The sequence below is a fragment of the Bubalus kerabau genome, chromosome 15 (assembly GCF_029407905.1).
Source record: "Bubalus kerabau isolate K-KA32 ecotype Philippines breed swamp buffalo chromosome 15, PCC_UOA_SB_1v2, whole genome shotgun sequence".
NCBI lineage: Eukaryota > Metazoa > Chordata > Mammalia > Artiodactyla > Bovidae > Bubalus > Bubalus kerabau.
In genome coordinates this window covers 17,277,319-17,300,642 of record NC_073638.1, presented here as the reverse complement: position 1 = coordinate 17,300,642, position 23,324 = coordinate 17,277,319, and the positions used below count along the sequence as shown (strand labels likewise).

At 39.4% G+C, this 23,324-nt stretch overlaps 1 protein-coding gene and 1 pseudogene across 2 annotated transcripts in view; one reads left to right on the top strand and one right to left on the bottom strand.

The window, feature by feature from the left end:
- The window catches only part of SLC35F2 (solute carrier family 35 member F2), a 61,015-nt gene that overhangs the window by 17,329 nt on the left and 20,362 nt on the right, over positions 1-23,324 (top strand). The gene's annotated exons all lie outside the window — the stretch shown is intronic.
- Positions 7,025-7,756, bottom strand: LOC129628369 (uncharacterized protein C14orf119 homolog; annotated as a pseudogene).

Here is a 23,324-nt window from a genome sequence, read left to right as displayed (position 1 = left end):
AAAAGACACAGCTAAAAGCCCTAGAGCGGGAGAAGGAAGGATTAGGAAATAGCAATCCACTCGAGTGATTCTTGCCTGGAGAATTCCATGGACAGAGGAGCCTGGCAGGCTACAGTCCAAAGGGTCACAAAGAGTCAGACACGACTGAGTGACTATCACTCACTCACTCAATTGTTTCTTTACTGTTTTTCTTCACTGTTGTATTGTGAATTTCATGAAGACAGGCTCTCTATTATTTTTCTGTATTCCGAGAGTCTGATAGGGTATCGGGAACTAAAAAAAAATTTGCTGAATTGAAAAGGGTACTAATAAGAAGATGGTAATAAAGGTCACCGTGGGTTGTAGCAGTTACCTGCCAGGTTGGACTATTTTCACTAAGCAGTCTCTAGGTAGGAGTAGTATACTACTGCAAAGCCTAGCCCACTCCTGAAAAAAAAGACCCAGGTATAAACTTGATTAGATCATTGCTGAAGAATTGATGCTTTTGAACCGTGTTGTTGCAGAAGACTCTTGAGAGTCCCTTGGACTGCAAGGAGGTCAAACCAGTCTGTCCTAAAGGAAATCAGTACTGAATGTTCATTGGAAGGACTGATGTTGAAACTGAAACTCCAATACTTTGGCCACCCGATATGGAGAACTGACTCATTGGGAAAGACCCTGATGCTGGGAAAGATAAAAGGCAGGAGGAGAAGGGGTTTAGAGGGTGCAATGGTTGAATGGCACCACTGACTCAATGGACATAAGTTTAGCAAGCTTCGGGAGATGGTGAAGGACAGGGAAACCTGGCATGCTGCAGTCCATGGGGTCGCAAAGAGTCGGACATGACTGAGCAACTGAACTGAACTGAGATAGATCAGCTCCCTTGAACAAGCTGCAGCTTTCTATTATAGGTGCAGTTACTGAAAAATACCTCAAGTGGCTATTTTCTCCATCCATGCTTCTCTGTTTGTGTGAGGATGTCGGTGTATGTGTGTGTATCTTTCTGTTTTTGCTTAACTCTAATTTTCTATAGGACTTAATATTGGTGTCCTTCTCATATTGGCTGTGGGATGATATTGCAATGATTAGAGTTGGCAGGTATTGCCAAAATTCGCAGACTTCAGTATTGTGCACAGTATTTATTAAATTGCTTGGCATGTGTTTGGATATATTTGCAAATAAAATTCTGAGAAATATGTAAACTAATTATAATTCTATAATAACTGATTTAATTCTATGCAAACTGAGTCTATAGTTATTATGGAATATTTTATCTAATATAAAACATATGGGAAATATAATTTGAAGTCATATTCAATGATTAGATGAGAAGTCAGGCATTTATAGAAAGAGATGGCATTAGCATTATCCAATTTGTATTTTTGCCACCTTATCCATTTTCGTCAGATATTTGGTTAGAGAAAAAATAAGAAGAGATGAATTCTCTACTTTAAGTTATTTTAACAGAATCACATAGGAGGGAACATAGTGGGCTAGCAGAAGCACTTTATCTGTGCTGGGGCCTTGTATTTTGTACCTAATTCTGCTACTTTTGAACCAACATCAGTTAGGTGACCCATTTCATCGCTCTCAGCCTCAGTTTCTTCATCTGTAACTCCACAGCACTGTCAAATTGATCAAAAATCAAACAAGGTAGAGAGAAATTTTTGTATCTTGCAATGCACTATAAAAAACATAAAGTAAGGTATTTTGATGGGGTTCTTTAGCGTGAATGTAATAAAATAATACTTGATGGTGACAGATGAGTCCACCTTAGCACAAGGATTCAAAATGAAGAGTCAAAGAAGTCTTCTAACGTTAGTCTGCACGGGCTCTTCTGGTCCCTTCAGACTCTCAGGTTTTTAAAGAAAGAACATAGATTTTAAAAAATAGATTTCTCATTGTTAGAAAACTTGCTATGTACAAATTTGATAAAGAAGAAAACAACCAAAGTCCTATGACCCCACTCAAATGCTCTGTTAATTTTAAGGTTCAATCAGATAATTTGATCCATCTACCAATCTAGTTGTTGATTTCTTACCCCTTTCACTAGTATCCTTTGGCTCTAGGCCCTTTCATGTTTCTGCAGAGTCAGAATGGAATGAGAGTTTCAGGAACTAGAAGAGAGTTGTTAAGGCTCAGAGGTTGAAGTTAATTTTGGTTGAATACATCTTGAGTTACAACCAAAGAGACTGGATGTAATTCTGGTCCTTGCTGGACCTACACCCATCCTAAATTTGCTCTTCTCCAAACCTCGTTGTATTGTCATAGAGTACCACAAAATTGGTTAGCTTTCCCCTCCCCTTCCAGGGTAAGAAGTTCACTATGACATATGGTGATGGTAAGTAGAGAAAAATGTTTTGCTAATTTTGAAGTGCCTTATTCTATTATTCTGTTTAATAGTAATACATAGAAGAAAATATAAGAGGTGCTATGATTTATGGGGCAACTTTTGGACACACTTGCTTCATTACTTCATTAAATGATAGATTGTGGTTATGGCAAAATTTTATGAACATCCTTCTAGAATTGTAGATAAGAAAGCTGATGGGGAGGGAGGTGGGAGAGGGGTTCAGGAGTGGGAACATGTGTACACCCGTGGTGGATTCATGTTGATATATGGCAAAACCAATACAATATTGTAAAGTAATTAGCCTCCAATTAAAATAAAAAAAAATCTTACCTCAAAAAAAAATTAAAAAAAAAAACAAAAGCCAATAGCTGAATTTCTGAATTCCTGTTCCTTGGGGGGATTTTCTACTTCTGTATATCTGGAACATCATGGTCAATTCATTTGGGTGTGATTGGGCTCTAGATAAAGTGGGGCTCTTGCTGTTGAAATTTACATTTATACTTGAAAATAAATTTATTAATTTATAATGGGGGCTTCCCTAGTGGCTGAGATGGTAAAGAATCCACCTGCAACGCAGGAGATGCGGGTTTGATCCTTGGGTTGAGAAGATCCCCTGGAGAAGGGATCTACACACTCACCAGTATTCTTGCCTGGAGAGTCTCAAGAATGGAGGAGCCTGGTGGGCTATAGTCCATAGGGTCTCAAAGAGTTGGACAGGACTGAGTGACTAAGCACAACAATTTATAACAAGAATTGTCACTGTTAAATTTGACAGCTGGTTACAGTGAAATCATCCCAACTGAAAAATCTACTTAGGAACTACAAGATCTGATGTTGTTTGGTGAATCTAGGACAAAGACAAAAGAAAGTCTCCTCTTACTTCATGATGTCTTTTCTTCTACTCTTGGTATCCAAGCAGTTAGGATTGATTTTCAGTGGACCCTTGCTCCTGTACAGGACTAGAGAAATGTAATAATTTGGCAAGAGCCTGCAACCTACAGTTCAGTTCAGTTGCTCAGCTGTGTCCGACTCTTTGCGACTCCATGGACTGCAGCACTCCAGGCTTCCCTGTCCATCACCAACTTCTGGAGCTTGCTCAGACTCATGTCTGTCTTGTTGGTGATGCCATCCAACCATCTCGTTCTCTGTCGTCCCCTTCTCCTGCCTTCTATCTTGCCCAGCATCAGGGTCTTTTCCAATAAGTCAGTTCTTTGCATCAGGTGGCCAAAGTATTGGAGTTTCACCTTCAGCATCAGTCCTTCCAGTGAATATTCAGGACTGATTTCCTTTAGGATGGACTGGTTGGATCTCCTTGCTGTCCAAGGGACTCTCAGGAGTCTTCTCCAGCACCACAGTTCAGAAGCATCAATTCTTCAGTGCTCAGCTTTCTTTATAGTCCAACTCTCACATCCATACATGACTACTGGAAAAACCATAGCTTTGACTAGACGGACCTTTGGTGGCAAAGTAATGTCTCTGCTTTTTAATATACTGTCTAGGTTTGTCATAGTTTTTCTTCTAAGGAGCAAGTGACTTTTAATTTCATGGCTGCAGTCACCATCTGCAGTGATTTTGGAGCCCAAGAAAATAAAGTCTTTCACTGTTTCCATTGTTTCCCCATCTATTTGCTATGAAGTGATGGGACCAGATGCCAACATCTTAGTTTTTTGAATGTAGAGTTTTAAGCCAGCTTTTTTACTCTCCTCTTTTGGTCTCATGAAGAGGCTCTTTAGTTCTTCTTCACTTTCTGCCATAAGGGTGGTGTCATCTGCATATCTGAGGTTATTGATATTTCTCCTGGCAATCTTGATTCCAGCTTGTGCTTCATCCAGCCCAGCATTTTACGTGATGTACTCTGCATATAAGTAAAATAAACAGGGTGACAATATACAACCTTGATGTACTCCTTTCCCAATTTGGAACCAATCCTTTGTTACATGTCCAATTCTAATTATTGCTTCTTGATCTGCATACAGATTTCTCAGGAGGCAGGTAAGGTGGTGTGTTATGCCTATCTCTTGAAGAATTTTCCTCAATTTCTTGTGATCCACACAGTCAAAGGCTTTAGTGTAGTCAATAAAGCCGAAGTAGATGTTTTTCTGGAATTCTCTTGCTTTTTCTATGATCCAGTGCATGTTGGCAATTTGATCTCTGGGTTCCTCTGCCTTTTCTAAATCCAGCTTGCACATCTGGATATTCTCAATTCAGGTACTGTTGAAGTCTAGCTTGGAGAATTTTGAGTATTACTTGGCTAGCATGTGAGATGAGGGCAAATGTGCGGTAGTTTGAACATTCTTTGGCGTTGCCTTTCTTAGAGATTGGAATGAAACTGACCTTTTCCAGTCCTGTGACCACTGCTGAGTTTTCCAGATTTGCTGGCATATTGAGTGCAGCACTTTAACAGCATCATCTTTTAGGATTTGAAATGCCTCAGCTGGATTTCCATCACTTCCACTAGCTTTGTCTGTAGTGATGCTTCCTAAGGCCCACTTGGCTTCGTACTACAACCTATCTGGTGAGCCAAATACATACTAAATAGAATACTATATGAGACATTTTATTAGATCAGCAATCTAGGTTTTCCTCCATTATAAACCTGTTTTCATTACTTCTCTCCCCAGAATTTTATATTTTGAAATTTTTAAAACTTGTATTTGTTAAATAATAATGAATTTATTTTTTTCTTTCTCTCTTTTAACTAATCAGATACTAAAGCTTCTGATTAGTAAGAGAAAATGAGTGTTCCCACATTTGGTTGATATAACTATAACTGAAAGTAAATAAATGTGATATTTGAGTTTGTCTGAATAGTCTTATCATGGGTAAATGTTTATGTTAGATTTATGTTAGGCTTAAAAAAATTATGGGAACATTTAAATAAAAGTAGAGACTATTACCTGCTGCGATATACAGATCAACCAATAATTATCAGCTCATTTCTTTCATACTTCTCCACTCCGCCCCTCCTGGATTATCCTAAAGTAAATCTCAAGCATCATATAATTTCATGCATAAATATTTCAGTATTAATCTCAAAATGTAAGATAAGGACTTAAGAAACATAGTCATAGTACTATTATTCCACCTAAAAATTAGCAATAATTCCTTACTATCATATAGCTAGTCTCTTCAGTTCAGTTCAGTCACTCAGTTGTGTCTGACTCTTTGTGATCCCATGAATTGCAGCACGCCAGGCCTCCCTGTCCATCACCAACTCCTGGAGTTCACTTAAACTCACATCCATCGAGCTGGTGATGCCATCCAGCCATCTCATTCTCTGTTGTCCCCTTCTCCTCCTGCCCCCAAACCCTCCCAGCATCAGAGTCTTTTCCAATGAGTCAACTCTTTGCATGAGGTGGCCAAAGTACTGGAGTTCAGCTTTAACATCATTCCTTCCAAAGAACACCCAGGACTGATCTCCTTTAGAATGGACTGGTTGGATCTCCTTGCAGTCCAAGGGGCTCTCAAGAGTTTTCTCCAACACCATAGTTCAAAAGCATCAATTCTTCGGTCTTCAGCTTTCTTCACAGTCCAACTCTCACATCCATACATGACCACTGGAAAAACCATAGCCTTGACTAGATGGACCTTTGTTGGCAAAGTAAGGTCTCTGCTTTTGAACATGCTATCTAGGTTGGTCATAACTTTCCTTCCTAGGAGTAAGCGTCTTTTAATTTCATGGCTACAATCACCATCTGCAGTGATTTTGGAGCCCAAAACAATAAAGTCTGACAGTGTTTCCACTGTTTCCCCATCTATTTCCCATGAAGTGATGGGACCAGATGCCATGATCTTAGTTTTCTGAATGTTGAGCTTTAAGCCAACTTTTTCACTCTCCTCTTTCACTTTCATCAAGAGGCTTTTTAAGTTTCCCCAATTATAACTTAATTTTAAAAATAGTTTGTTTATATAAAGATGCACATAAGTACCATGCATTTTTAAAGATGTTATGTCTACATCTCTTCCTTCTATATGTTTCCTCTTCCTCTTGGCTGTTTTCTATTGTCTTTTTCTTTTTTTGGCTCTTTTATTCTTGCAGTTTATTTATTTATTTGGTTCTTAAAATTCATTCTTTATTTTGATATAAAAAATAAGCCCTTAACTTGTAAAGAGTGTCACTTGTTTTCATATTGTTTATTGTTGTAGAGCAAACTTATAGAATAAGACTATCTGCTGCCAGCTCCAAGGATGTCTCATATACTTTAGAAGAAAAGTCATTGTTACTTAGACTCAGACAAGCATCAGTGTGGAGAAACGAGTAGCTAATCTGATTTTTTTCATACTTTTACTAAATCATAACTAGAAAAGCTAGTAGTTTGGATGACAGATAATTATGCTAGAATTTGGTAGTGGTGGTAAAACCAGGTATGTGAAGCCAGCTAAATTATAAAAACATGACCTTTTTTCACCATTCTTCCATTTCTGGAGTTCAAGAGCTGTGTTTGATACCCCTGTAGGCTAATAATAGGCTTGAATTATAATGTGTAGATTCCTTTTGATTATAGTTGCCTTCTTCTTGAGGGTTTGACTTCTCTTGGAAAGAAGTAAGTTAGAAGGCAGACTGCTGATCTGGATTTGCTTAAATGGAAAACATTTACACTAGGAATCCCGCTGATAGGCTGTTGAAATCACCAGGCTTGTACTGGTCAGCGAGTTCCGTCAGCTGATCAGGACACCATCTCCAGATCTTTAAGTGACATGTTTGAAGTTCTCATGGTAAGGTTGTGGCCTTGATTCTATTCGCTCTGGTTATCTTCTTTGATTTTTAATGCCTAGCATTCTTCAGCAGCTATAGCAGCCACAGCTTGGTAAAATTTTGCCATGAAGCCCGGCTTACTGACCTCCAGCTGCCTGACAAATTCACTGTGCTGTTCCTCAGCCCATCCTCAGAACTGTTTATCCCGAAGATGCAACTGGCACTCAAAGATACAAGGTAGTGGGTTTGCTCCAGACACACTGAGCCGCTCCAGACTTTCAAGCAGTGGCTATAATTTTCCCAGTACTGTCTTAGCTACCAGGTCCTGTTGGAAAGGTTCAGATTCAGAACCTGACCAGCTGGCAAACCAGGGAAGGATACACTTCATCTCCTGGGAAGTGATTTAAGACACAGGGGAGGGGAAGAGTTAGAAATGTCTGTGACAGAGGATAAGGGAGAAGGCCAGGGGAGCGGCTTCGAAGAGGAAGATGATTCCAGGGGCACCCTCCCCTTTCCTCTCACAGGGTACCTGGAGACCATCACAAGAGTGCTTGGACTCCAACTATTGCACTTCTGTTTTCTGAAAACTTATAAGAAAGGCCAGTAAGGCAACCCACGCACATCTGGTCTCTTGCAGTTTATTTTTAAAGAAACAGTTCATATATGCTAGAGAGTTTTCCATGCTCTGGGTTTTGCTGACTGTATCTTTCTGGTGGGTTTACAGTATTTCCTTCTCAGAATAATGTTTTTAAATGCAAAAAATAAAATACATAAGATTATAGAGGAAACCCATTCTCTATAGGTATTAAATTATTAAAAACACAATATGATGTTAATATATGTGCTCTCTTTAAAAAAAATATATTAGATTAAAGATCTCACAATGGGTCTTTAACTACCATCATTTTGGAGTAGTAATGATGTTTTGAAATTCCAGCCAACAGTTGTCATATGATATGAAAATATCTGTAAAATCTTTGGCAGCAAAGTTATAGGCACTGCTAATAGTAATACCTTTATAATTTGTTACCTATGTTTGCAATCGAAGGAATTTAAACTTCAGTTTAATGTTACTGAAGATCAGGATGTATTTTTTATCCATCCAAGTTCATGTATTTCCCAGAATATTTTCATGGGCCTGATCCATGGACCCCTATTAAAAACTTTGTGGTCCTACAATTTTGGCAAGACAATTTTGTAGATATTGTATACTGTCTTCAGGAAGTGCATAATGTTTGCATGTCTTTTTTCTTTCTGTTATTTTAGGAGCTATAAAGTTTTATTGCCTAGATTCATTATTTTATTAGGAGTTGTAAAATTATATTCTCTTTCTGTCATTCCATGTTTCTTTATTATATATGTATTTCTACAAAGATGAACTTCCTGTCATCAACTCATTACTCTGAGGTATAATTTGTATAGGAAGGGCAGGATAAATGTTTGCTTCTTTCCTTCTATTTACGTTTTCAAAATAATGGATTGGTTCCCTGCATGCGTGTGTGCTAAGTCACTTCAGTTGTGTCCAGCTCTTTGTGACCCTATGGACTAGCCCGTCAGGCTCCTCTGTCCATGGGATTCTCCAGGCAAGAATACCAGAGTGGGTTGCGATGCCCTTCTTCAGGGGGTCTTCCCGACCCAGGGATTGAACCTGAGTTTCCTGCATTGCGGGTGGATTCTTTAGCCACTGAGCCACCTGGGAAGCCCAGATTGGTTCCCTAGCATCCACCAAAGATAGCCAATTGTAGGCAGATAGGTTGGGTGTTTCCCAGAGAAAGAGAACCAGGAATGACTTTCCTTTTTTTTTCTTAATAACAATAATTTTATTTATTTATCTTTGGTTGTGCTGTGTCTTTGCTGCTGCACACTCAGGCTTTCTCTAGTTGCAGAGAGCAGGGCCTCCTCTTGGTTGTGGTGCAACAGGCTTCTCACTGCTGTGCAGTCTCTTGTTGCAGAGCACAGGCTCCAGGTGTGCAGGCTTCAGGAGTTGCAGCTCACGGGCCCAGTAACTGTGGTTCACGGGCTTAGTTGCCCTGTGGCATGTGGAATTTTCCCAGACCAGGGATCTAACCCGTGTCCCTGCATTGGCAGGCAGATTCTTTACCACTTCACCATCAGGAAAGCCCTGCTTCACGGATTCAAACATACTAGAGGTATTTCAATCCAGTGTAGTTGCTCTTATTGATGCCTGGATGGCCTTTTTGTCATGACTTCACTAAAGTTTTTTTGCCATTTGGTGTGACTGGGGTTCCAGTCTTTTTCCTGCACCAGAAAGCAATACATTATATACTTTCTTACTTGTTTTATTCCACAATATGCATACAGTTTCAAAATAATATCTACACTACCTCTTAAGGTGTTTAAGGCATTTTGCAGTTCTTATTGTTCCTATGGTGTATTCTGTTAAGAATTTACTATCAAATTAGTGTATTTTTTATTTATTTCTAATTGAAGGATAATTGCTTTACAATGCTGTGTTGGTTTCTGTCATACATCAGCATGAATCAGCCGTAGGTATACATTTTTCCCCTCCCTCTTGAAACTCCCTCCCACTTCGCACCCCAACCCACCATTCTAGGTTGTCACAAATTAGTATGTTTTAAAGTCATTTGAAATAATTCCTATTTGGTTTTGCCACCAACTTAAGACATCCTTTTAAGTTCATTTAACATTTTGTTTTTAATTTTATACGTAGCTTATTTTAAAATTAAAATTTTGTTTTATAGTTATGTAAAATGTTTCCTAAGACAAATCTATAAACCAAGGCATATTCAGACATAATATATCTCTTACTTTTTCTCTCTTCTGACTTACAGGTAACTTTAAAAGCAGTTACCTGTTTTCACTTAAAAATATTAACATATATAGGTAAATGTTTGCACTCCATGCCCATTTTCCTCCACACTTATTTTTTAGTATATCTCAGCAGTCATTTTATAGAGTGTATAGAGATATTTGCTTTGCTTTTTATAGCTACATAGTACTCTTTTGTATTTATTAAGCTAGTTCCCTGAGGTAGGAAGGCAGTGGGACATAACCTTTAGAAGAATGACAGCCATTGAGGACAGGACATAAACTGGTTAGAACCAACGAGGTGTAAGATGGCAGATGATTGACTTCCACTAGACCTTAAGACTCAGTATACACCCATTGTAATAGATCAGCTAAATGACATGACAGTTCTGAGACTGGACCATAAAAGAGTGAAAAGTGGGCAGTGGCCCAATTCCTGGAAATCCGCATCCCTTCCCCAAAATAGTTGGAATAATCTTCCCACTCATTAGCCTATGAGATTACCCACCCGTATAAAAACCGACGACCCTGTACCCTGGTGCTTCTCATCTTCTGAGGTGGCCCATACTCTGTGGGGTGTTTTGCCCTGAGTAAACCTTCTTTCACTTTACTGTGGTTAGCACTTGAATTCTTTCCTGTGTGAAGCCAAGAACCCTTGCTTGGCAGCCATTCCAGACACTCACCTGAGACCTAGGATGTGACCATCCTCTCAGACCCACTTTCTTTCCTGCAACACTATTGGGAGACATATAGGATTTTCTCTTTAGACTTTATAAATACTGCTGCAGTGAATAGCCTGTATATACACCTTTTGTATTTTTCCCAGATTGTCTTTGGGGTATTTTCCTAGAAATAAAATGGCTAGAAATTGTACCTCTCCACACCATAAATAATGTATCATTTTTGCATTCTTGCCAGAAAGTGTCCAAAGTGCTGTTAAGCTTTTTGAAGTGTCAAAAACAGCTCCTAAATAGCCCAGGCATTGCTGCCACTCGTTCCATGGATTCAGAGTTAAGAGAGCTCAGAATTGTAAGCACTATGTAGAGCCTTGGACTGGAACAACGGAGTAGTTCAAATTGGGAAAGGAGTACGTCAAGACTGTATATTGTCACCCTGTTTATTTAACTTATATGTGAGAGAGTCAGTTCCTAGGCAGGTTGATAAGTCTGGTGGTCCCCTAGGACAGAGGGGTCTGGGGTTCTTGAGGAGGAGATAAGGGTCTGGAATTCTCAAGGAGGAGGAAAGGACAAACTTTTTTTCCCTCTACATTTCTTAGGATTATATAACTATAATGTATCCTGCTTGAGGACAGTTTCTGGAAAAAAACCTCTGGCTAATCCTGTAATCTTAAAATGTAAATTATGGGAGTGGGTCTTTATAACCTCCAGATGTTCTTTTGACTCATTTTAATAAGTAATTAAAAAGTATATAACTCCATTGCTAACACTAACAAGGGGGCACTCTTTCTGCCCCCTTCTGATGTCTATGTCAGAAGCTTTCTCTGTCTCTTTTATACTTTAATAAAACTTTTTTTACACAAAAGCTCTGTGTGATCAAGCCTCCTCAAGAATGTGATCATTCTCCTCAAGAATGAATTCTTCGCCTTTGGAGGCCAATTCTTCTCCTCTGGTGTCTTTTGTGGTTCAGCAACAACCTTTCATATGCAGAATACATCATGCAGAGTGCCAGGCTGGATGAATCACAAGCTGGAATCAAGATTACTGGAAGAAGTAGCACTAACCTCAGATATGCAGATGACACCACCCTTATGGCAGAAAGCAAAGAGGAACTAAAAAGCTTCTTGATGAAGGTGAAAAAGGAGAATGAAAAAGCTGGCTTAAAACTCTACATTCAAAAAATTAAGATCTAGGCTTCCAGTCCCATCACTTCATGGCAAATAGATGGGGAAACAATGGAAACAATGAAAGACTTAATTTTCTTGGGCTTCAAAATCACTGCAGATGGTGACTGTAGGCATGAAATTTAAAGACTCTTGCTCCTTGGAAGAAAAGCTCTGACAAACCTAGACAGTGTATTAAAAAGCAGAGACATTACTTTGTCAATGAAGGTCTGTCTAGTCAAAGCTATGGTTTTCCCAGTAGTCATGTATGGATGTGAGAGTTGGACCATGAAGAAGGCTGAGCACTGAAAATTTGATGCTTTTGAACTGTGGTGTCAGAGAAGACTCCTGAGAATCCCTGGGACTGCAAGGAAATCAAACCAGTCAATTTTAAAGGAAATCAATCCTGAATATTCATTGGAGGGGCTGATGCCAAAGCTGAAGCTCCAATACTTTGGCCACCTGATGTGACGAGCTGACTCATTGGAAAAGATCCTGATGCTGGAAAAGATAGAAAGCAGGAGGAGAAGGGGATGACAAAGGATGAGACGGTTGGATGGCTTCACCAACTCAATGGACATGAGTTTGAGCAAGCTCCAGGATTTGGTGATGGACAGGAAAGGCTGGAGTGCTGCAGTCTGTGGGGTAGCAAAGAGTTGGATATGAATGACCAACTAAACAACAACTGTAGAGGCTTACAACTCAAAGTGTGGTCCAGGGACAAGCATCATAGGCATCCTCTGAGAGTGTTTGAAATGCAGAATCTCAGACTTCTCTCCAAATCTGCTAAATCAGAGCATGTAATTTAACAAGATTCTCAGATGATTCATACCAGGCTACCCCGGTGGCTCAGACAGTAAAGAGTCTGCCTGCAATGCGGGAGATCAGGGTTTGATCCCCATATCTGGAACGTCCCCTGGAGAAGGGAATTGCCACCCACTCCAGTATTCTTGCCTGGAGAATCCCCATGGATAGAGGAGCTTGGCAGGCTACAGTCCACAGGATGGCAAAGAGTTGGACACGACTAAGAGACTAACACTTCAAGATTTGAGAAGCTCTGGTCTAGAGTTGTGCTTTTTACCACCAGCTGCATGGGGCTATTTAAATTAAAATGAATTTCAATGAAATAAAGTAAAAAATTCAGTTCCTCATTCACCCTACTAGCCACATTTCAAGTGCTCAATAGCCACTTTTAAACATTTACATTATTAGTAGCTTCTGTTGCACAATGCTGGTCTGTGGCTACACTTCAGTGTGGTAGCCTCTAGCCATGCACGGCTATTTTAATTTAAATCACAATTACATAACATTAAAATTTGCATCCACAGTAGCCATATTTCAAGTGTTTAATTGCTACATGTGGCTGAAGGCTACTATATTGGGTGTTGGTTATACAGAACATTTCTATCATCACAAAAAGTTCTGTTATTCAGCTCTGGTCAGGAGGTTTCCAGAAGTCTGAGTGAGCCAGAAGAAAGAGGGAAAGAAGATTCATTGAGTGTCTAAGGTTGCAGATACTTTTATGTAAGTTACATCAATTAATCCTTAAACCCATATAGGTGGTTTTACACCCATTAAAAAGAAAAAAGAAGGTTTTGAGAGACTAACCTATTCAACTTCATAATACTAAGAGAAAGTCTTAAGTTTTTTCCACTATGTTCAGAGGAGTACTCCTTTCCTGAAAGCTCTATCTGGGATGCAATCTCTACCAGCCTTTTACAAAACAAAACAAAACCAAACATAGCAAACCCCACTGTTTCTCACTTGCTTGCACCCATTTTTCTATTGTTTCATGTTTCAGATTTAAATCCAGAGCCCAGTTTTATCTAACTGAGCTCCTATTCCTTTTACTGTAACATTCCTTGAGTTCACTTCAAAGGGTTTCTTATCTACAATCTTTGTCTACCTTGCTTTTTAACATTATGGCAATTCAACAGTTAATTGGGCATTTTTTCATTAATTTAGTAAACATTACTGAGCATCTCCTGTGAGTGAGACATAATCCAGTGGGGGAAAAAGAAAATTACCTTTCCTTATTTGTTTTCCATTTAGGGTAATTATACACACACACACACACACACACACTAACCTTTCTATTCTTTGAAATTTAGCTTGCTTGGCCACTTTGAATATGCCTTTATTACATCAGAATGTTGGTTCCTCAAAACTGCTAGCTACTTATGCTTATTATTAATTAGATGGCTAAATTTCTGAATCATAGAAATGTGGCTATAGAAAGAATATAACAGGTCATCTAGGCTGCTACAATGTAAAGAAAATCTATCATTTATCTTTTAGCTTCCTTCCAGTCTAATTTAAAGTACTAATGTACACTGGATATTCTATGTGCTAAATGTGAGGATTTATTCTTTTCAGATTTGTAATAGGACTTTTTATAGAAGTGCTCAAATTGTTATTCTATCTCAGGTATTTACAGATGGCAGGTATGATAGATTTGAAAATCTCCCCAAGAAGATGGCTCTATAGAAGTCTTTAAGCTTTAATTCTAAATTCTGCCTTTAGCTGATAATGTGCAACCTAGCAGCATGGATCTGAGACATAACATTGTGTTTCTATAATGTTCCTGTCCTCCAAGAGCTTAGAGTCTTGGAAGAAGAACCACAAGCAGCATGGTGGGTGCTAGGATAGAGGCAAGTGGGTATTATTTTCAAGGCACACGGCAAGAGCATCTTTAGAGAAGAAGGCCTGGGACCAGGAAATACATGGGCCTTTAAAGTTCTAAATTCTTCGTGTATAACACATATTGAGGGGCTTCCCTGGTGGCTCAGAAGGTAAAGAATCAGCCTGTAATGCAGGAAACGTGGGTTTGATCCCTGGGTCCGGAAGATCCCCCAGAGAAGGGAATGGCTACCCACTCCAGTATTCTCACCTGGAGAATTCCATGGACTTGGGAGCCTGGTGGCCTGTAGTCCATGGGGTCACAAAGAGTCAGACACCACTGAGCAACTAACACACACATGAGCAAATAGTAGCACATATTAGGCACCCAAGAAACTTTAGTAAGTTCTTGATCAAAGAGTTTACTGACTGAATAAATAAATAAGAGAAATTATAGTTTCATTGGAAAGCATATGCATAAGTATGAGTTTTAGAATGGATGGGATATTAAAATACATACTTCAGGTTTTCTAGAAGAAAGAAGGGAGGAAATAAAATGGCTTGCAATCTTTTCTTCCTTTATTCCTTAAATTTGTACAATATATCCAATGAGTAATGTGGTCAGAATGAGTAATGTGGTTAGTTTCATTTCTACCTGTTTCCCCACCCCTACCCTTGATGACCATGACTTATTTGTTCTGCTTCATGCTGTGTGGCCCAGCTCTCACAGGATGAAGCTGCCTTGGAAAACACGTCTTGGAGCTGGATCGTATCCTGTCATTGAAGTCCACTTCAGTAGAAGTTCCGTTTGAAAAACAGTGACAGGATATGTCCCATGGTTAGATGCACGTTGCTTCTGGCAACTTCCCTTAAAGAGGACAGGCTTTATTACGGTATAGAGAGAGTCCCTGTGTTTAACTCAGAATTCATATGAACTAGGATTTTGTGAAGTTCAAATGCTTATATATGAAGCCATAAGTAACAAAAGTTGTTTTGAGGCCTTTGGTATCTCTCTGTACATGTCTGAGTTGTTTCCTCTTCTTTCTCCCTTGTGCGGCCTCCAACCCCTTCAGCTCCTCTTTCTGTCTCTCTTTCTCACTTTTGTTCTTGCTCTCTTCCTCTTCCATTATAGATGAGGTCATTATGATTTGGAGCCAAGAGAAGTGCATTGCTGTAACTTTAATCTCCATACTCAATTTATGACTCTCTCTTTTTTTTTTAGAAGATAGGTATACTTGATAGTGGGAGGATAACTTTCTTAAGTGTGCTATTTTAGAATGTAAATGGATCTCACCTGGTTGGCTTAGATGGTAAAGAATCTGCCTGCAATGCAGGAGACAGGAATATGATTTCTGGGTCCAGAAGATCCCCTTGAGAAGGGAATGGCAACCCACTACAGTATGCTTGCCTGAGAAATCCCATGGACAGAGGAGCCTGCCTACAGTCCATGGGGTTGAATAAGAATCGGACACAACCGAGTGACTAACACTTGAATGTCCTCCTTATTGCAAACGTCAGACTTAAATTGAAGAAAGTAGGGAAAATCACTAGGCCATTCAGGCATGACCTAAATCAAATGCCTTATGATTATACAGTGGTAGTGGCAAATAGGTTCAAGGGATTAGATCTTATACACAGAGTGCCTGAAGAGCTATGAACAGAGGTTTGTAACACTGTGCAGGAGGCAGTGATCAAGACCATCCCCAAGAAAAAGAAAGGCAAAAAGGCAAAATGGTTGTCTGAGGAGGACTTACAAATAGGACTGAAACAGAAGAGAAGAGAAAGGCAAAGGAGAAAAGGAAAGATATACCCATCTGAATGCAGAGTTCCAAAGAATAGTAAGGAGAGATAAGAAAGCCTTCTTAAGTGAACAATTCTAAGAAATAGAGGAAAACAATAGAATGGGAAAGACTAGAGGTCTCCTCAAGAAAATTAGACATGCCAAGGGAACATTTCATGCAAAAATAGACACAATAAAGGACAATAAAGAAACAGTATAAACCTAACAGAAGCAGAAGATATTGAGACAAAGTGGCAAGAATACATAGAAGAACTATGCAAAAAAGATTTTAATGACCCGGATAACCATGATGGTGTAATCCCTCACCTAGAGCCAGATATCCTGGAGTGTGAAATCAATGGGCCTTAGGAAGCATTACTATGAACAAAGCTAGTGGAAGTGATGGAATTTCAGTTGTGCTATTTAAAATCCTAAAAGACGATGCTGTGAAAGTGCTGCACTCAGTTCAGTTCAGTTCAGTCGCTCAGTCGTGTCCGACTCTTTGCGACCCCATGAATCGCAGCACGCCAGGTCTCCCTGTCCATCACCAACTCCCGGAGTTCACTCAGACTCAAGTCCATCGAGTCAGTGATGCCATCCAGCCATCTCATCCTCTGTCGTCTCCTTCTCCTCCTGCCCCCAATCCCTCCCAGCATCAGAGTCTTTTCCAATGAGTCAACTCTTCACATGAGGTGGCCAAAGTACTGGAGTTTCAGCTTTAGCATCATTCCTTCCAAAGAAATATCAGGGCTGATCTCCTTCAGAATGGACTGGTTGGATCTCCTTGCAGTCCAAGGGACTCTCGAGAGTCTTCTCCAACACCACAGTTCAAAAGCATCAATTCTTCGGCGCTCAGCCTTCTTCACAGTCCAACTCTCACATCCATACATGACCACAGGAAAAACCATAGCCTTGACTAGACGGACCTTTGTTGGCTCAATATGCCAACAAATTTGGAAAACTCAGCAGTAACCATAGGGCTGGAAAAGGTCAGTTTTCATTCCAATCCCAATGAAAGACAATGCCAAAGAATGCTCACACTACCTCACAATTGCAGTCATCTCACATGCTAGCAAGGTCATGCTCAAAATCCTCCAAACTAGACTTCAACAGTACATGAACTGAGAACTTCCAGATATTTATGCTGGATTTAGAAAAGGCAGAGGAACCACAGATTAAATTGCCAACGTCTGTTGGATCACAGAAAAAGCAAGGGAATTCCAGGTAAACATCTACTTCTGCTTCATTGACTACATTAAAGCCTTTGACTGTGTGGATCACAACAAATTGTGGAAAATTCTTCAGGAGATGGGACTACCAGACCGTATTGCCTGAGAAACCTGTATGAAGGTCAAGAAGCAACAGTTAAAACCAGACATGGAACAATGAACTGGTTCAATATTGGGAAAGGAGTACATCAAGACTGTGTATTGTCACCCTGCTTATTTAATTGATATACAAAGTACATCATGTGAAATGCCAGCATGGATGAACCACAAACTGGAATTAAGATTGCCAGGAGAAATATCAATAACCTCAGATATGCAGATGGCACTACCCTAATGGCAGAAAGCAAAGAGCCTCTTGATGAAAGTGAAAGAGGAGAGTGAAAAAGCTGACTTAAAACTCAACATGCAAAAAAACAAAGATCATGGCATCTGGTCCCATCACTTCATGGCAAATGGATGGGGAAACAATGGAAACAGTGACAGACTTTATTTTCTTAGGCTCCAAAACCCCCGCATATGGTGAGGGCAGCTATGAAATTAAGACACTTCCTCCTTGGAAGAAAAGCTGTGACAAACCCAGACAGCATATTAAAAAAACAGAGACATTACTTTGTCAACAAAGGTGTGTCTAGTCAAAACTATGTTTTTTTCAGTAGTCATGTACGGATGTGAGAGGTGGACCATGAAGAATGCTGAGCACCAAAGAATTGATGCTTTTGAACTGTGGTGTTGGAGAAGACTCTTAAGAGTCCCTTGGACTGCAAGGAGATCAAACCAATCAATCCTAAAGGAAATCAATCCTGAATAATTCATTGGAAGGACTGATGCTGAAGCTGATGCTCCAATACTATGGTCACCTGATGTGAAGAGACAACTCATTGGAAAAGTGCCTGATGCTGGGAACGATAGAAGGCAGGAGGAGAAGGGGGCCACAGTGGATGAGATGATTGGATGGCATCACTGACTCAATGGACGTGAGTTTGAGCAAGCTCTGAGAGGTGAGTTTGAGCAAGCTCTGAGAGATTGGGAAGGAGAGGGAAACTTAGTGTGTTGCAGTCCATGGGGTTGTAAAGAGTCAACATGACTGAGTGACTGAACAACAAGAATGTAAATTTGGGCTTATTAGAGGAATTTTGTCAATTCGTGAACAGGGCTTAGTTCCACATTTCTTATTCTCATGTTTCAAATTTATAGTTGCTTTTGAGCCTATTATGGTGGGCAAAAAAATGTTCTGAATCTAATAAAATTATCAGCTCCTTTATTAACTTCTTAGTGCCCAGTACTTTGGATATCCAATGTCCTCCTGACATATGGGGAAGCAGTAGCAGAGAGATCAGTTTCTTTGGTAGCAGAGAAATCAGGCTAGACCCTTTCTTTCCTGACCGCAAAGTGAAGTGCACAGATCCTTTGAAGAAGGTGGCTTCTAATGTAAGGTCCGTTATAAAATCATGGAGAAGTGAAGGAGGGTAGGAAAGGGGGTGTGGGGATAGGTGAGTGAGGATGAAGAGGCTCAGGAGTAAGAAGATAGCAGCTGTGAGAGATGACCTCATTTCCTATCTTAAGACCATGTTCTCCAGTGGGCACAGCAGATGCTTAATGGTCAGAGAACTTGCATACAATTGGCTCCGGTGTTTTCTTAGGCAATACACTCAGCTCTTCTGGCCAGTTTCCTCATTAAAAAAAAAATGGAGATTAACAACGAAGTCCACAAGTCTTTGTTCCATGGAAGAGAGAAAGAGAAATTTAAAGAAAAGAAGAGTTCATTAAACAATGAAATACAAGAAAATTGGAACCATTTCCTTGCCAGGTACCCTTCCTCACATATTCCAGAGGAAAGTGTGTGGCTGGGAACAATGACACCAACTGAATGCATTTTTTCATTCTTTGGCTTTGGCCTATACACTTGTAGGTTCCCAGTTCATCATATGGAACCAAGTGATGAATTTCTTTTGCTTAGGATAGGACAGCGTAATTTCCAGAATCAATGCAAACTTGTCTCCTTCAGAAAGAAATGAGTGAAAGAGAGAGGTAGCAACCCACAGATCCAGTTTGCCTCATCAGCCTGTGACCAGAAGAGCATCCCTGGAAAGAATACTACTCTATGGGAGCAAGTCCTGAACCTTTTGCTCACCTGGGTGAATAATTCCTACAGTAGCCTAGTAAAATGTCTTTGGATCTGAACAGTTCTTGATACCATTTCTGCCTCTGGAAGGGTGAAATTTGCCTCATTTTCTTCCATTTGAAAGTAACAGAATAGGCCTCATGGAATAATATAACCCTTTGAAGAGAGTTTTAGCAAAATAAGTAAAGCTGAAGACATGTTCTAAAACCAATTATTCTATTAAATATATCTCTAAAGCAAATGATTCCTTTAAACTTCATGACACAAATAGAAACTTATTATATTTGTAGGGTACTCTGAGTTCACTGCTTTCAGAAGATGTCTAGGTGGTACCCATCAGGCCATCCTGAGTGCTGAGGAGATTATACATTACACATCAGTAACTCATTTGCACAAATTTTATAAAACCTAGAAAAACTCTTAGATATGCATGTTGGGAAACATACATATTAATATTTATAGAGGCATTGTTTATAAAAGCAAAAAAATTTGGAATACAACCTAGTAATCAATAAAAGAATGGGTACATGAAGTGTGATATAATCACATAATGGAATACTATACAGGAGTGGAAAGGAATAAACTAGAACTAATGTATCATTATCAATGATACAATGTTGTTCAAAACAGCAAGTTGCAAAAAGTATACATATAGTGTGATGCTGTTTATATAAAAATTTAAAAGTCAAAACAATTGTTTATATTGCACAGGGATACTTACATAAATATGAAAATATATGGAAATGCATGAGATGTTAAATTCCAAGTTTTAGAAAGTACTTATCTCAGGAGAGCTAAGATATTGGGGAGAACACAAGGGGGAATGTTGATGTCACCAGTATTTTACATCTTAAGCTGCCTGGTAGATACACAAGTACATGTTGATTATGCTTTGTACTTTGTTATGTTTTAATATTCTATAAGAAATTTCAAAACTTAAACATTAAACTGTGATGGGACTGCCCTGTTGATCCAGTGGCTAAGATGCCACGCTCCCACACTCCCAATGCACGGAGGGGGCCAGGTTCAATCCCTGGTCAGGGAATTAGATCCCACATGCCACAGCTGAGAGTTTGCATGCCAAGACTAAAAGATCCAGGATGCTGCCCCCAAGACCCAGTGCAGCCAAATGAATAAATAAATGTTGGAAAAAAACCCCCAAAACTTCTACATGTTCTGATTAACATGCAGAATGTTGACTCCTCTATAGAGATTGGGTTTGTGGAGAGTAAAGAAGAAAGAACAGGAGAAATTTGCTGCAGTTCAAACTGTAGAGCACTTTTGCTTGAAATGCCACTTACTCTTGCTTCCAGTATTTTTTGCTTGGTCTCTCCCTGCATCTTTCTGGCCATGCCTTTTCACCCGCATCTCTAATTTCTCTTCCTCCTCTGCCTACTAAATGTTGCTCTTTCCCTGGGTGTTTCTTTTTCACCCTCTTTTTTTTCAATTTTTAGGTATATGTTTTAGTGATCTCATTTATATCCCAACTTCAATTACCACTTTTAGGATCATGATTCCCAAATTTATTTCTCCAATCCAGTCTTTTTATCCTAACTCCAAACTGTCTACTGGACATTTCTTCTTGACTATCTCATAATTTAAACAAACAAACAAAAAAAATCCAGCATGTCCAAAATGGAGTTGTTCTCTTTTCTAAATGTGCCTTTTCCTTTTGCCTTTGGGATCTTGATTAACTACATTGTTATCTACCACATGTCTGATTCAGAAAACTGCGTATTATATTAGACAGACCAGTCTCTGACATATTTCCTGTTTAATTGGCTTCCATGGCAGGAAATAAGAGTAAGGTTTTGGTGCTGTGTGTTATGACATATAGGGACTCAGGCATGCCCAATTTATGCCTTGCTAGTCATTTTTTCCCTTCTATTTAGAAGATTTCAATGAGCTTGCCACCAGCAGATAAGATACCAGCTTTAGAACTTTAGATCTTTTCTTGATCTCACTTTTATTGACTTTTCCATCATCTGCTGCCACTGTTTTTCTCTCCTATACTCTGAGCTACAGCTGTTCTAACTCACTTGAAATCCTTGAATGTGCCATATTGTTTTAGAGCCCTGTGCCTTGGTACTTGCTATTCCTTCTGCTTGAGATATCTTTCCTTACTGTGCCTGTCTAGTGAATTCATGAAGTTTTTGTAACTAGCCTATTTTTGTGCTTGTCTGTCTGTGCCCTAGTTACTAGTTTAAATGCCTGCTTATCCCCAGTGGTCTCTGAGCCTTTGAGGCACAGAAAGTGCCTATCCAGTTTTTGTATTCTCATGGCCTGGCACATGGTAGATGCTCTATAATTAGCGTTGTCTCACCCGGCAAGCTTCCCCTTTTTCTTTTTGCCTGTGTTGGGATTGTTTGAGGTTAATTGCAAATTACTGAAACAAATATTCCAAAACAACAACAACAACAACAAAAAACCCCAAACTATGAACTCTTAGAGCAGATATTCTGTGTCTTCCATAGTATTGGTATTTTCTATTTTGCTAAGAGCAACTCTGGAAAAAAGTATTTATGTAGAGAACATTTAAATAAAAGTTCCAGTGTTCTCAGTCCTGGTCCCTGAAACTTCCAGGAACTATACATTTTTATCATCTCTTTTAATTTTTTTTTAAGCTCCTTTTAAGTTTTCACCATATTGCCTTCTGCCCATCTCCCAATCTTGTTTAAGTTTCCTTGGTCTACAGACAAGATAATAATTAAAAAAACAAGCTAGCAGAAAACTTGTCCTCAACACTGCTGCTTATTCTTCAAACTCTTTCCCCATTCCTATTCTCCTTTTCATCTTTTTAAAAAAATAGAGCTATTTATGTTTGGTGCATTGTTGTTCCATCGATCAGTCATGTCTGACTCTTTACAACCCCATGCATTTCAGCATGCCAGGCTTCCCTGTCCTTCACTATCTCCCAGAGTTTGCTCAAACTCATGTCCATTGAGTTGATGATGCCATTCAACCATTTCGTCCTCTGTTGGGCCTTCAACTCCTACCCTCAATCTTTCCCAGCATCAAGGCCTTTTCCAGTGAGTCAGCTCTTTGCATCAGGTGGCCAAAGTTTCAGTAGCAATCTTTCCAATGAATATTCAGGGTTAATTTCTTTAGGATTGACTGGTTTGATTTCCTTGTTGTCCAAGGGACTCTCAAGAGTCTTCTCCAGCACAACAGTTTGAAAGCATAAGTTCTTCTGCACTCAGATTTCTTTATGTTCTGACTCTCACATCTGTTAGTGGTTACCAGAAAACCCATAGCTTTGACTATACGAACCTTTGTTGGCAAAGTAATGTCTCTGCTTTTTAATGCGCTGTCTAGGTTGGTCATAGCTTTTCTTTCAAGGAGCAAGTGTCTTAGTTTCATGGCTGCAGTCACTGTCTGCAGTGATTTTGGAGCCCAAGAAAATAAAGTCTGTCACTGTTTCCATTGTTTTCCCCATCCATTTGCCATGAAGTGATGGGACCAGATGCCATGATCTTTGTTTTTTGAATGTTGAGTTTTAAGCCAGCTTTTTCACTCTCTTCTTTCACTTTCATCAAGAAGCTCTTTGCTTTCTGCCATTAGGGTAGTGCCATCTGCATATCTGAGGTTATTGATATTTCTCCCGGCAATCTTAATTCCAGTTTGTGGTTCATCCATGCTGGCATTTCACATGATGTACTTTGTATATCAATTAAATAAGCAGGGTGACAATACACAGTCTTGATGTACTCCTTTCCCAATACTGAACCAGTTCATTGTTCCATGTCTGGTTTTAACTGTTGCTTCTTGACCTTCATACAGGTTTCTCAGGCAATACGGTCTGGTATTCCCATCTCCTGAAGAATTTTCCACAATTTGTTGTGATCCACACAGTCAAAGGCTTTAGTGTAGTCAATGAAGTAGAAGTAGGTGTTTATCTGGAATTCCCTTGCTTTTT